The sequence below is a fragment of the Euleptes europaea genome, chromosome 11 (assembly GCF_029931775.1).
Source record: "Euleptes europaea isolate rEulEur1 chromosome 11, rEulEur1.hap1, whole genome shotgun sequence".
NCBI lineage: Eukaryota > Metazoa > Chordata > Lepidosauria > Squamata > Sphaerodactylidae > Euleptes > Euleptes europaea.
In genome coordinates, this window is record NC_079322.1 from 15,794,666 (window position 1) to 15,808,380 (window position 13,715).

The following is a 13,715-nucleotide window of genomic DNA, read 5'->3' on the forward strand; positions in this document are numbered from 1 at the left end:
TTGCTCCTTTTCCTTAGTTAAGGCAGGGCTCCTACTGTCAAAACGTTTCAGGCAGTAAAGGAGAAATTGTGTTAGTTTTAAAAGAGGCTTGAAGGTAGACACCACAGTTATGTAACCATTCCCAATTTGATGATTAGTGAAGGTAATCTTGTGAAGTGGAATAGAAGCATTAGTTTATAAGAGCGAAGGTTGCTGGTTAGATGAACAAAATATTTTAGATCAACTAACTTTGGGTGTAGGTTCAATAGATGGGCAAGATGTTATTTTATTAGCCACTTACTATTCCAGTTTATCATTTCCCCTTTGAAACAGTGGATGTCAAGAACTATATGGCAGTTGTCTGGCACAATAGTGAGTTGCTTTTTTGGGGTCTGGATATTCTCCACTTTCTTCCTTTGAATATTACTTACAATAAAGTTTGTTAAATTGTCTACTTTTTCATAAATTTTATTTAGGGTATTAGCAATGAGGAGAGTTTGTGTCCCCAGCAAACTCAGTATTGAGTTGTCTAATTGTTTTGCTGGATCCTGTTGTTTTCTCTGGGCCAGCTTAGCCTAGCGGCTCCTTTAGGAACCCATATCAGATATTTGGTTCTCTACTAAGCCAGCCCTGGCTCCCAAGATATTGGCGGCAGACTCTTGCTTTAATTGATACTCTGCTGCTCTAAAAATCCAGTATTCCTACAGCGCATTCACTCTGCATCACGCCTTTTTGCTTTTTGTTCTCTTTTGGAGAGGATTAATTTACATAGCCATATTTTTCTGGATGCCTGGGGAGCCCCTTCCAATTATACCGAGACTCCTACCTTGTCTACGGGTGGTCTGTTGTCCTGCTCCCATGACTGCGGACTAACCCAGCTACCCCACTGGTAAAGGACAATGGAAAACAAGTCACACAATTGTCTTCTGTAGCATATCGAAGTTAACAAAACTGAAATTTGGCTGGGAAATATAGATTCTAGCATGCAGAAAAATACAACCCATGAACACATGAAGCTGCCTTATACTGAATCAGACCCCTGCTCCATCAAAGTCAGCATTGTCTACTCAGACTGGCAATGGCTCTCCAGGGTCTCAGGCAGAGGTCTTTCGCATCACCTACTTGTCTGGTCCCTTTAACTAGAGATGCCAGGGATCAAACCTGGGACCTTCTGCATGCCAAGCAGATGCTCTACCACTGAGCCACAGCCCCTCCCCAAACATCCATATAACCGTTTCTTCATAATTCAGTTATCAGCCTGATCTACAATTCCAGTGGTGCCAGAATGTCAGCTGATTTTAGGAGAATCCAAATTAGGGATTCAGTTGGACATATTAAGCTTTGTTCATCAACAACTGCAGTTTCTGCTAGGGGTAATGCTTGCATGTAGCAGTGTTGCAGCAAGGGCTTCTCCCACATAGCCCAGGACTCCACAGGTGACCAGAGCACATGGGTGTGACTTCGACACTTTAAACACAATGGAAGCATCAATCCTGTTATTGCCTGTGCATGAAAAAGGTAGCGATCATAGAAATAATAGAATCATAGAGTTGGAAGGGACCAACTAGATTATCTAGTCCAACCCCCTGCACAATGCAGAAAATTCACAACTACCTCCCCCCTACTCCCCCAGTGACCCTTACTCTACACCCAGAAGATGGCCCCCAAAAAATAACTCTCTGGGATCTCTGGACAATCTGGCCTGGAGGAAAATTGCTTCCTGACCCAAAAGTGGCAATTGGCACTACCATGGGCATGCAAGAAAGGCCCCCAAGAACCCAACACTGAAGCAAACCTTCCTGCCCTCCCTCTCATGATCTCCCTCATTGCTGACATATGGCCATCTAGCCTCTGCTTAAAAACTTCCAAAGAAGGAGAGCCCATCACCTCTAGAGGAAGCCTGCTCCACTGAGGAACCACTCTAACTATAAGAAAGTTCTTCCTAATGTTTAGCTGGAAACTCTTTTGATTTAATTTCAACCTGTTGGTTTTGGCCTGACCTTCTGGGGCAACAGAAAACAGCTCAGCACCATCCTCTATAGGACAAGTACTTGAAGATGGTTATGATATCACCTCTCAGTCATGTCCTCTCCAGGCTAAACATATCCAGCTCCCTCAACCTTTCCTCATAGGACTTAGTCTCCAGACCCCTCACCATCTTTGTTGCACTTCTGATTTATACAGTCGGAAACCTTCATATGATCACTGCTGTGTCTGCATTCTATAGATGAGACGTACACAAATGTTCAGATTTCCCGTCTTTGCTCTTTCAACCTGAAAATCCCTTGTTTTGATTTCATTTCTCCCTTGTGCAGATTGAAATGTGAGTCTTTTATTTTCACCCCTTTTGCTGGTTCCTCACACTGAACTTTTCCTGTTAAAATGAACCTACTTTTCAATGTTCCTTGGGCATCAATAAATCAGCATTATGTACTATACTATATTTAATGTACAAATGGCATGGGACATCTGTATAAACATCCATATACATTGTGTATAAAAACCTTATGACATGCATACCCAACAGAAACAAATCTACAAAACCAGCATGCAAAAGTGGAGGTCGACTTGGCATGCAGAAGGTCACAGGTTCAGTCCCTGGCATCTCCAGTTAAGGACCAGGCAGTAGGTGATGTGAAAGACTTTGGCCTGAGACCCTGGAAAGCTGCTGCCAGTCCAACTAGACAATGCTGACCTTGATGGACCAAGAGTCAGATTCAGCATAAGGCAGCTTCATGTGTGTTCATGTGGTCAAAAATGAATCAAGATAATCAATAGATCTTCCTGCCTAGTGAGTAGGGTTGCCAACCTCCAGGTAATGCAGGAAAGGCTGATAATAATACACAAACTACACAATAGTGTCACAAAGTGTATATGGTGCACAAATTAACATCTAAGTGTAAAAGATACAAAACTATATACAAAACTCTTTCATAGTCCAATAGGTACAAAAATCTAGTTTCTGAATTAAGCAGGGAGGTATTCTTCATGTAGAAGTTGCTAGGAAGTCGATCGTTTCTATTTCTTCATCAGTTCCATTTCTATACATGAAAAAATACTTATATATAATATGATTTAAAAATCTATCAAATAACAACATAGAAAATGAATGTACCTTACAGTTAAGATTTCTATATATGCACATACAAATATCCAAATTCAATCCAGTCTCTCATGGAGATGAGGAAACCAACTATGTAAAATATTAATTTTAAGGTTCCAGTACAGGATACATCATTGTCAATACATAGTTGTACAGATGGTTTTAGCAATTTGATTTGCCCTTGCCAAAAAATTTATATTGGATCCAATATACGCCCAATCAAAACCAGAATTCTGGAACACAAATCCAGAATACGGGCGGGCATCTGCACAGCCCCCGTTGTGGAACATTTCCATAAAGCATGCCACAATGAGAACGAACTCCGCTTTTTTGTTATTTGGCATCTGAAAGGTAAATCATTTGATAAAAGAAACAATGAACGTTTACTTAGGCAAAAGGAAGCATATTTCATTCATTTATTCCAATCTTTAGAACCACACGGTTTGAATTTAGACAATGACTTGTCATGTTTCATTTAGATCATGTCTCTTTAAGAAACACGTGACCGCATACGCCACCTGTGGATGATTTAACGCTACACACTTTGCAGCTTGGGTTATCCCAACGCTACACACTTGCGTTATCCCGCTGGGAATAGTCAAATTGCTAAAACCGTCTGTACAACTATGTATTGACAATGATGTATCCTGTACTGGAACCTTAAAATTAATATTTTACATAGTTGGTTTCCTCATCTCCATGAGAGACTGGATTGAATTTGGATATTTTTATGTGTATATATAGAAACCTTAACTGTAAGTTACATTCATTTTCTATGTTGTTATTTGATAGATTTTTAAATCATATTATATATAAGTATTTTTTCATGTATAGAAATGGAACTGATGAAGAAATAGAAACGATCGCCTTCCCAGCAACTTCTACATGAAGAATACCTCCCTGCTTAATTCAGAAACTAGATTTTTGTACCTATTGGACTATGAAAGAGTTTTGTATATAGTTTTGTGTCTTTTACACTTAGATGTTAATTTGTGCACCACATACACATTGCGACACTATTGTGTAGTTTGTGTATTATTATCAGCCTTTCCTGCACTTCCTTCTTTACCTTTGGTAATAGTGCAGAGGTGTTCATTTTGGTTGCTCAACCTACAGGTAATAGCAGAAGATCTCCTGCTATTGCAACTGATCTCCAGCCGATAGAGATCAGTTCGTTGGGAGAAAATGGCCGCTTTGGCCATTGAAATCTATGGCATTGAAGTCCCTCCCCTCCCCAAACTCCGCCCTCCTCAGGGTCCGCCCCAAAAATCTCCCGCCAGTGGCGAAGAGGGACCTGGCAACCCTAACTGTATGACATTGAAGTCCCTCCCCTCCTCAAACCCCGCCCTCCTCAGGATCTGCCCCCAAAACCTCCCGCCAATAGCAAAGAGGGACCTGGCAACCCTACTAGTGAGGGTACAGCTGTGCCAGAAGGCACATGCTTCGTTATGGTAGGAAGGGGGGAATGGGGCCTTTCTTTGCTTGGAAACACTCTTAGACCAAGAGTTCCCTGGAAACTCCCCTGATAACTCTGCCATAAGAAGTCCCAAGGTAGCTTCCCTTCCTGCCCACACACACAACAGGCCCCTTGTGAGGTAGGTGGGGCTGAGAGAGTTCTGAGAGAACTGTGACTAGCCCAGGGTCACCCAGCTGACTGCATGTGGAGGAGTGGGGAACCAACCTGGTTCACCGGATTAGCATCCACCGCTCATGCGAAGGAGTGGGGAATCAAACCAAGCTCTCCAGATTAGCGTGCACAGCTCTTCATCACTACACCACACTGGCTCACTAGATGCCACCACTCAGGATCTCCTGAGAACATATAGACTGATCTGTTGAGAAAGTATCCTTCCAGCACAGTACGAGAGCAATAAAAAACTGAAAATACCTTCTATCCAAAAAAATAAATGGATGAAAAGGTCACTTGCACAAGAAAACTGCATTTAATATGGCAGTTGTTGTATTTTTTAATTCCATCAACTTAAAAAAACACACACCTTGTTATCAGATTCAGACTGCTTTTCAGGAAGTGAATTTACTTCCATTTTTCTTCTAATTTCTTCTGTGCCCCAGTGGTTGTTCTTTTTAAATGCATCTGATTCTGAAGCTTGCTTACAATTTTGCTGCACCTCAGGAATGGTGAATTATCTGTATATCCTGTTTAATTTGTTTTCAGTCTGAGCACACACACCTCCCGGCAACACGCTGGAAGAAAATATTCCTTGTGAACTGCAAACCGCAAGAGCCTTCAAATGTTTGAAATTCTCGCTCCAACATTATGCAGAAATTTCCACAGCCGGCAAAAACCTGCCTGCCACCTGATGCACACAAAAGCAGGGAATTTGAAATGCTTTATGCCAGGCAGGCCCATCTGTCTGTAAGTCTGCAAATAAGACCAAATTGTGCAAATAAATCACTACAAACCTGCCTAGAATCAAACAGGAAAACACCCCCACATGAATATGAAAGGATCTTTGCTAGGTGGGAAAAAAAGTTTTGGGTACAACAGAAAAAAATATAGACTTGGAAATGCGAAGCCCACAAATCAGAGGAGGCTCATTTTGGAATGACAACTGGGCAAGGGAGGTCTCATCAAGCTGGTTTCCAGGACCCAGGTTTCCTTGTTCTGAGAACCAAACCCGATGAGATGCTGTAATAGGGTTGCTAACCCCCAGGTAGTAGCTGGAGTTCTCCTGCTATTACAACTGATCTACAGCCAATAGAGATCAGTTCCCCTGGAAAAAATGGCCGCCTTAGCAATTGGACTCTATGGCACTGAAGTCCCTCCCCTCCCCAAACCCCACCCTCCTCAGGCTCCACGCCTAAAATATCCCACTGGTTGCGAAGATGGACCTGACAACTAGGGTTGCCAACCTCCAGGTACTAGCTGGTGATCTCCAGCTATTACAACTGATCTCCAGCCAATAGAGATCAGTTCCCCTGGAGAAAATGGCTGCTTTGGCAATTGGACTCTATGGCATTGAAGTCCCTCCCCTCCCCAAACCCCACCCTCCTCAGGCTCCACTCCAAAAATATCCAGGTATTTTTCAACCCGGACCTGGCAACCCTACTGGCAACCCTATGTTGTAAGATCCATGACTGGATATACACCATCATTTTTCTTGACGATAGTAAAGGGTTCTGATTTGGATTGGGACTATGCAATAGAGGGAAGGTCTTTGAAGCCTTTTCCCACCAAGGCACAGGAAAAAGGCTGAAGGTGAGAGGCAGAAGCGGCCAGCTGCCCTCACCCAATTGGCTGCTCTGCTTTCCCCACAGCCTCGCACTTTGTTTGAATCAAGTTGGAGGCCAGAGCAAATCAACCCGCAACACAACTCACTGTGAATCCTGATTTTCCTACCCTACCAAATGGATAGTGACAAACAGGAACAACAGTGCTGCAAAGGAGCCTGGAAATTGTAGCATGACACAGTATAGATTTGTGGCCTATACTGCTGTCTCTGATGTTGCACTTGAGAGAAGATAGTAGAGAATGAACCGGAGGCAGAGTTAGCATTGCCAGGTCCCTCTTCGCCACCAGCGGGAGGTTTTTGGGTCAGAGCCTGAGGAGGGATGGGCTTGGGAAGGGGAGGGACTTCAGTGCCATAGAGTCCAATTGCCAAAATGGCCATTTTTTCCAGGTGAACTGATCTCTATTGGCTGGAGATCAGTTGTAATAGCAGGAGATCTACAGCTAGTACCTGGAGGTTGGAGATAATAAGCAGCACCACAGCTCAATTAATTAAAGATACAAAAAAAATGTACAACTTTTAGGATCAATATTAAGATAAATATTGTATTTATCTTAATATTGATCCTAAAAGTTGTACATTTTTTTGTATCATTAATTAATTGAGCTGTGGTGCTACTTATTATCTCCAACTAACGTTATTCAGCATAAGTACCTGGAGGTTGGCAACCCTAGGGAGAGTGCAAGGCACCTACACAAACAGCTGGAAATATAGTAGGCCCGTTCTGCATTGAGGTGTTTGCTGTGAGAGACTTGAACATATTTGGCCACCTGGACAACCTTCTGTTAAAGGGCTGAGAAGGAAGACAACCACTGAAGGGCTGCTAAGAAGAATTGTAGGTGCTGGAGACTTGAACACAGTAGTTGAATACAGCTTGCTAGAGTGAAGCCCAGTCTTCATTACCCAACTTTGCCTTTGTTAAGAGTCTCCTGCTAACTAGGGCACATAAAAGGTTTGTGTGTGTCTGTAAGGATACAATTAGACAGAACGGAGGGGAAAACACAGTCGCTCTGCTTTCTTTTAACCCATTTGGTCAGTCAGTTGTTAATCCCTTGTATTTCCTTCCTAAAATTTCTTTTTGATGCCAGTTGTACTGTTTTTTTTTAAAAGGTAAAGGTCCCCTGTGCAAGCACCGGGTCATTCCTGACCCATGGGGTGACGTCACAACCCGACGTTTACGAGGCAGACTTTGTTTACGGGGTGGTTTGCCAGTGCCTTCCCCAGTCATCTTCCCTTTACCCCCAGCAAGCTGGGTACTCCTTTTACCGACCTTGGAAGGATGGAAGGCTGAGTCAACCTTGAGCCGGCTACCTGAAACCAACTTCCATTGGGATCGAACTCCGGCCGTGAGCAGAGCTTGGAATGCAGTACTGCAGCTTACCACTCTGTGCAATGGGGCTCCTACTGTTTTTTACCAGCATTAAAAAAACCATCAATCCAAGATTGCCCTTGCAAGACCAAGCACCCCTTGCTGGCACTTCTTCATTCACAACTACACTCTCATCTGCAGCTGCTGATGAACCTCTAGTGTTTGCTGATGCAAATAAACTTACTGCTGCACAAGGAATGTTTTCATATGCTCCTGCATCTGACAATAATAATAAAATTGGAGTCACTCACACTGTTGTTGGAGATGCTGAAAGCAATACATCCAAGCCAACTATGTCTGGTGGTGGAGTGTCAAGTCAGAAGGGTGTTATGAAACCAGCTTCCTAAGTAGTCAACAACACCTTTGAACGTTTTCATCGAAATGGCCAACACTATATTTGATGCAACACATGTTTCAAATATCCTGACACAGTGCAATTGTTTTCAAAAATCACCCATTACATATTGCAAAAGAATGTGGGGCTATTTACAGGACAGAGACAATTTGAAAACATTTGGAACAATCCTGTCACACTGAAAGCACTGAAGCACTCCATCTGTCAACCTTGACACCTGTTCAAACATTACATATTTCTTCTATGGGAAACACAATGTGCAAGGCCAGTGAAAAACTGGGAGACAAAGTTGGTAGACTCCTCCTGGGCTGGGGCTCAGTGGTAGAGTGTCTGCTTGGCATACCGAAGTTCCCAGGTTCAATCCCCGGCATCTCCAGTTAAAAGGACCAGGCAAGTAGATGAGGTGAAAGACCTCTGCCTGAGACCCTGGAGAGCTACTGCCAGTCTGATTAGAGTAGACAATACTGACTTCGATGGACCAAGGGTCTGATTCAGTATAAGGCAGCTTCATGTGTTCGTGTGTGTTCATTTGAGGAAGGGCCATGGCTCAGTGGTACAGCATCTGCTTGGCATTCACAAGGTCCTAGGTTCAATCCCCGGCATCTCCAGTTAAAGGGACTAGGCAGGTAGGTGATGTGAAAGATCCCTGCCTGAGACCCTGGAGAGCCGCTGCTAGTCTGAGTAGACAATACTGACTATGATGGACCAAAGGTCTGATTCAGTATAAGGCAGCTTCATGTGTTCATGTGTTCACTTATGGACACACAAAGAAACAGACTCTGAGTGCATACTCATTTCCTGCAAGAGTAGCTGTGAGTAGGTTAAAGGTAAAGGTCCCCTGTGCAAGCACCGGGTCATTCCTGACCCATGGGGTGACGTCACATCCTGACATTTACAAGGCAGACTTTGTTTGCGGGGTGGTTTGCCAGTGCCTTCCCCAGTCGTCTTCCCTTTACCCCCAACAAGCTGGGTACTCATGTTACCGACCTCGGAAGGATGGAAGGCTGAGTCAACCTTGAGCCGGCTACCCGAAACCAACTTCCATTGAGTAGGTTAGCCTCTGTTTTTTCCTTATAATACTGCAGAAGTGGCACACAAGACTGAGATGGACTTTCAGTGCTTGACTCCAAATGACCACAAGGAATTTCTGAACTTCATTGTAGAAAGTAACAGTGACGGCCTCATCAAGACATTGACTGAAGATACATGGGCACTGTCCCTGAGGTGTGATGGCATGGTGGACCAAACCAGAATCTACAAAAATTATGTAATGGTGAAAGTCATTACAAGATTTAGTGATGAAAAGCAGTACTTTCTAGGTGCCAGCGAACTCTATAACCGTGCTACAAGAGGAGTGCTGGAGGAGTTGAGAATGCCTGCAGCAACACAGTTGGATCCAGAGCAACTAGACATATCTTCATTCATGTATGCTCCTTGGTCACAGATGGAGCATCTGTCAACACACGTTTCTAGGGACAGACCTTGACTTGGTAGACCTTTCACTAGAATATGATGAGCTACTTCAACTTGAAAACATTGAGGACGCTCGCAAGATGACACTGTCCCATTGGGTCCATTTTTCGTGCATTATCCAAAGAATTCAGAAATGTGAACATTCTTGTGGCACGTATTCTATTGGCTAAGCCTCATAGCATGGATGCTGAATGCCTCATCAGTACAAGTGTCACACTGAAGTCCATAAACAGAAATATAATTTCAGTTGAGCCAGAAAATGAATACCTCTGCATGCATCACGCTATGCTGCCGCTGTCTGAATGGGATCCAAGGGCATCAGTGCTTCTATAGAAGAATAAATGAGAGCACAGGAATGAAAGACACAGGTAAAGCAAGAAAGCAGATGGGGTTTAAAGGAATTTTCTCAGAGGGTCGCAAGCAGCATTGCTCATCCCACCCTGTCCCGGATGGTGATGATCCAGCCATCTTGAAGAAGAGGAATTGGTTTTTATATGCCAACTTTCTCTACCTTTTAAGGAGAATCAAATCGGCGTACAGTCTTCTTCCCTTCCTCTCCCCACAACAGACACCTTGTGAGGTAGGTGGGGCTGAGAGAGTTCATAGGGAACTGTGACTGGCCCAAGGTCACCCAGCTGGTTTCATGTGTGGGAGTGGGGAATCAAACTCGGTTCTCCAGATTAGAGCTCTTAACCACTACACCATGTTGAAGGAGATTTTGACATGACACTTGGTACAATGAGGGGGGACTTTTCTTTTCTGCATTTGTATTACTATGTAACTGTTGCATGTATAAAATATTTCATTTTCAAAGTTCATTATGAGCTTATTAATACTTCTGACCAGTCTCAAGTAGTTGGCCCCAATAACATACTATTAATCTATGGCTACGAAGACTGAGGCAACAGTAGTCATCTTAATTTTCTATTTCTTTATCTTTTTTCGCATCCATCTGTCTTAAAAAAAATAACCTTGTTCCTTTTTAAAGCCCATATTGCCAACTGAAACAAAAATGATTACCAACTGCACATTTTATTTTCCTACTGCAAAAATGTGTTCTACTGCACATTAGAATAAACCCTGGTATGAATGTCTGCAGTGTCTTTAAATTTCACAAAACAGACGGTGCTAAATTAGTCCAAAACTTCATTATTATTTGACCACCCTTTGCCGCCAAGGAAAAGGTGATCTATTTACATGAGCAGCTTTTTATGAATGCAGTGATAATGAAAGTGTATGAGAGAAGGAAAGTGGAGTAATATCCCTACATATTAATATATCATGGGCTAGAAGTTAATTTTGAAGGGATTCTAGAAAGATTTGTATTAATAAAGAGCATATTGATGGGGAAAACAGGCTGTGCAAATAAGACAGACAAATAAGGCTGTGCTGATCTTTGCGGCGTTAATTGACAGCAAGGCTCAGATAAGTAAAGCCATATGGGGTACAAGTCTCAGAATTTTCATCAGAGGCTTTTTACGCAGGCACGTTTACCCCCGGTCACCCCCGCCGACTGCTTTGGGGCTTCCTTTTGATTATGCAATGCTTTTCCAGCATGGTGTAATACAGTCATGTCCAAAGTCCGGCCCGGGGGCCAATTGCGGCCCCTGGGCCGGTTTAATACGGCCCCCCAGCCTGTTTTGCAGAGAGAGAAAAGGGGGCGTGTGGGGACTGCGCCTGTGCTTTGCATCCCCGACCGAGGGGGCGACGCTTGGGCGGAGGGTCGCCTTGATTGGCTGTCTCAGCCCCACCCCCCGGAATGAAGGCCAGCGAGTCTGAAACCCTAGAGAGGCCACTTCCTTCTTACCCAGAGCCCGCGCAGGGGGACGCGGCCTTTGTTGTTCTGACGCATGGAAAAGCAGCAGCAGCTCCTCCCGAGTGGGTCAAGGGCATCCTGAGGATGGGTTGGGGGGGACTCGAGGGTGGGAAAGGTGGCGGGGGGGAAGGGAAATGCAAGGGAGGTCAGAGGCTGGCCCAATCCGGGAGAGGAAAGACACTCCCACACACACACAAACACCAAAAAGCCTGGGAGTGAAGGGCTGCTCCATCTGGCTCTCCTCTTTCCTCCTTCCTCTCTGCAGAAGGATGGGGTGGGGGGAGATGCAGCCCCTTCCCTTCATTGCAGAGGCCTCGCGAGGGATCCAGATTTGCAAGGTGGGTGGGAGGGAGGAGGGGAGAGACTGGATGGGTCTTGAGTGGGGGGATTGTGAGTCAAGGAAAGGCAGGGGGAGAGGGGGCTGGATTTGGGGGCAGGGAGTGTTTGGAGTCAGACCCCCCAGCAGGTTCTCTCCAAGGCAAGTGGCTGCTTCAAAAGAAGGGATGGGGTGAGGGAAATAAATGACTCCTGGCATGTATTGTGTTTGGAAACGAGGCGCGTTCAGAAGGGGCCGAGTCTGCAGAGGACACCCATGTTCATTCCGGAGGTCAAAGCCCCGAGCAGAGAGCAAAGGGGTCAGAAGGAAAGAATAAGAGAAGAGTTGGTTTTTATATGCCTACTTTCTCTACCACTTAAGGGTGGCTTACAATCGCCCTCCCCTTCCCCTCCCCAAAACAGATACCCTGTGAGGTAGGTAAGGCTAAGAGAGCTGTGACTAGCCCAAGTTCACCCAGCTGGCTTTGTGTGTAGGAGCGGGAGAAACAAATCCAGCTCACCAGATTAGCCTCCACCGCTCATGTGGAGGAGTGGGGGAATCAGACCCGGTTCCCCAGATCAGACTCCACCGCTCCAAACCACCACTCTTAACCATTACACCACGCTGGCTCTCATGGGGAGAAAAACTCCACATTCCTCCATGCACGGGAGATGTCAGAGTGTTTGAATCTTGGGCTCCATGAGAATGAAAACCAGTTTATTTCCTGGCTCAGATGAGGGGAGGACAGAATACCCCCGGCATGGTTGAAGTGAGAGAGTTGACAGTCCCAGAGAGGCATATGAGCAGCGGGGGAGAAGAGTTCCTGCTCCCTCCCTACAGAAGGAAGGTTGGAGATTTAGAAGCTGGGGGGCGTCCGGTGAGCTGAAAGGGGCTTTGGGGAAAGGAAGGAATGTAGCCATGGTTTTTGTGGTGCAGTCTGTGGTTATGGGCATAATAAGTATGCCGTTTGCAATAAACTTTGCATAAAATAGTTAATTTGCATTTAATTAATTTAATTAAGAATGTCAGGCAAAATGGTTGGCCCTCGCTCATGTTCACTTCATCAAATCTGGCTCTCTTTGAAAAAAGTTTGGACACCCCTGGTGTAATAGTTACGAGCTGTGGTTTGGAGCGTAGGAGTCTGATCTGGATAACTGGGTTTGATTCCCCTCTCCTCCACATGAGTGGGGGAGCCTAATCTGGTGAACTGAATTTGTTTCCCCACTCCTACACACGAAGCCAGCTGGGTGACCTTGGGCAAGTTACCGCTCTGTTAGAGCTTTCTCAGCCTCACCTACCTCCCAGGGTGTCTGGTGTGGGGAGGGGGAGGGAAGGTGATTTTAAGCCGGTGTGAGTCTCCCTTAAATGGTAGAGAAACTACCATATAAAAACCAACTTCTTCTTCTTCCACCCATCAGAGGTCGACTCACTCTCCCAGTGTGTTTTGCCCACATTTTCCATATTCTGGCTACAACAACATCTGGAAAACACAGGCAATATGCACGGGGAGAGCAAGGCAACCTCTGACAGGAAGAAAAGGCATGCATAATCAACAGGAAGCCCCAAAGCAGTCGGCGGATGGTGGGGGTGACCGTGGGGTAACATCCCTGCATAAAAGGCCATTGCTTGGATCCCCAGTACTGAGAGAAAACTGGACTGCAATGAATTCAGGCATGCACATCTCAAAAATATGAAGGGTTAGACATTCATCTGGAAGTGGATTTCTTTTAAATATTGCAATGCCTGTCTGCAAAAATATTTAAATATTGCAATGCCTGCTTGCAAAGCAAAACATTTAATAAAGATGCTAGCTTTGAGATGTCACCTTCTACCTCTGGGAAATTGCTTGTTGGTTTAAGAGCATTTTTAGCCTGAGACTGGCTTTCACTGTGACTCAGATACACTGCAAGCTACATAGCAACTGCATACTTGTGCTGCAGGCTAAAGAATTACATGCTCCATGAAGAAAACCCCATTCCCCTTGGGAACATTTTTTTCTAAAAGTAAGCTAAATCTCCTCCTTCCTTTTTTTGCAACCTTGGTAGGCTTCTGC

The 13,715-nt window shown here is 44.7% G+C and overlaps 1 protein-coding gene across 1 annotated transcript in view; it reads right to left on the bottom strand.

Annotated features, from left to right (window-relative positions):
• CNTNAP2 (contactin associated protein 2) overlaps nt 1-13,715 on the bottom strand; it is a 744,578-nt gene that overhangs the window by 559,479 nt on the left and 171,384 nt on the right. The gene's annotated exons all lie outside the window — the stretch shown is intronic.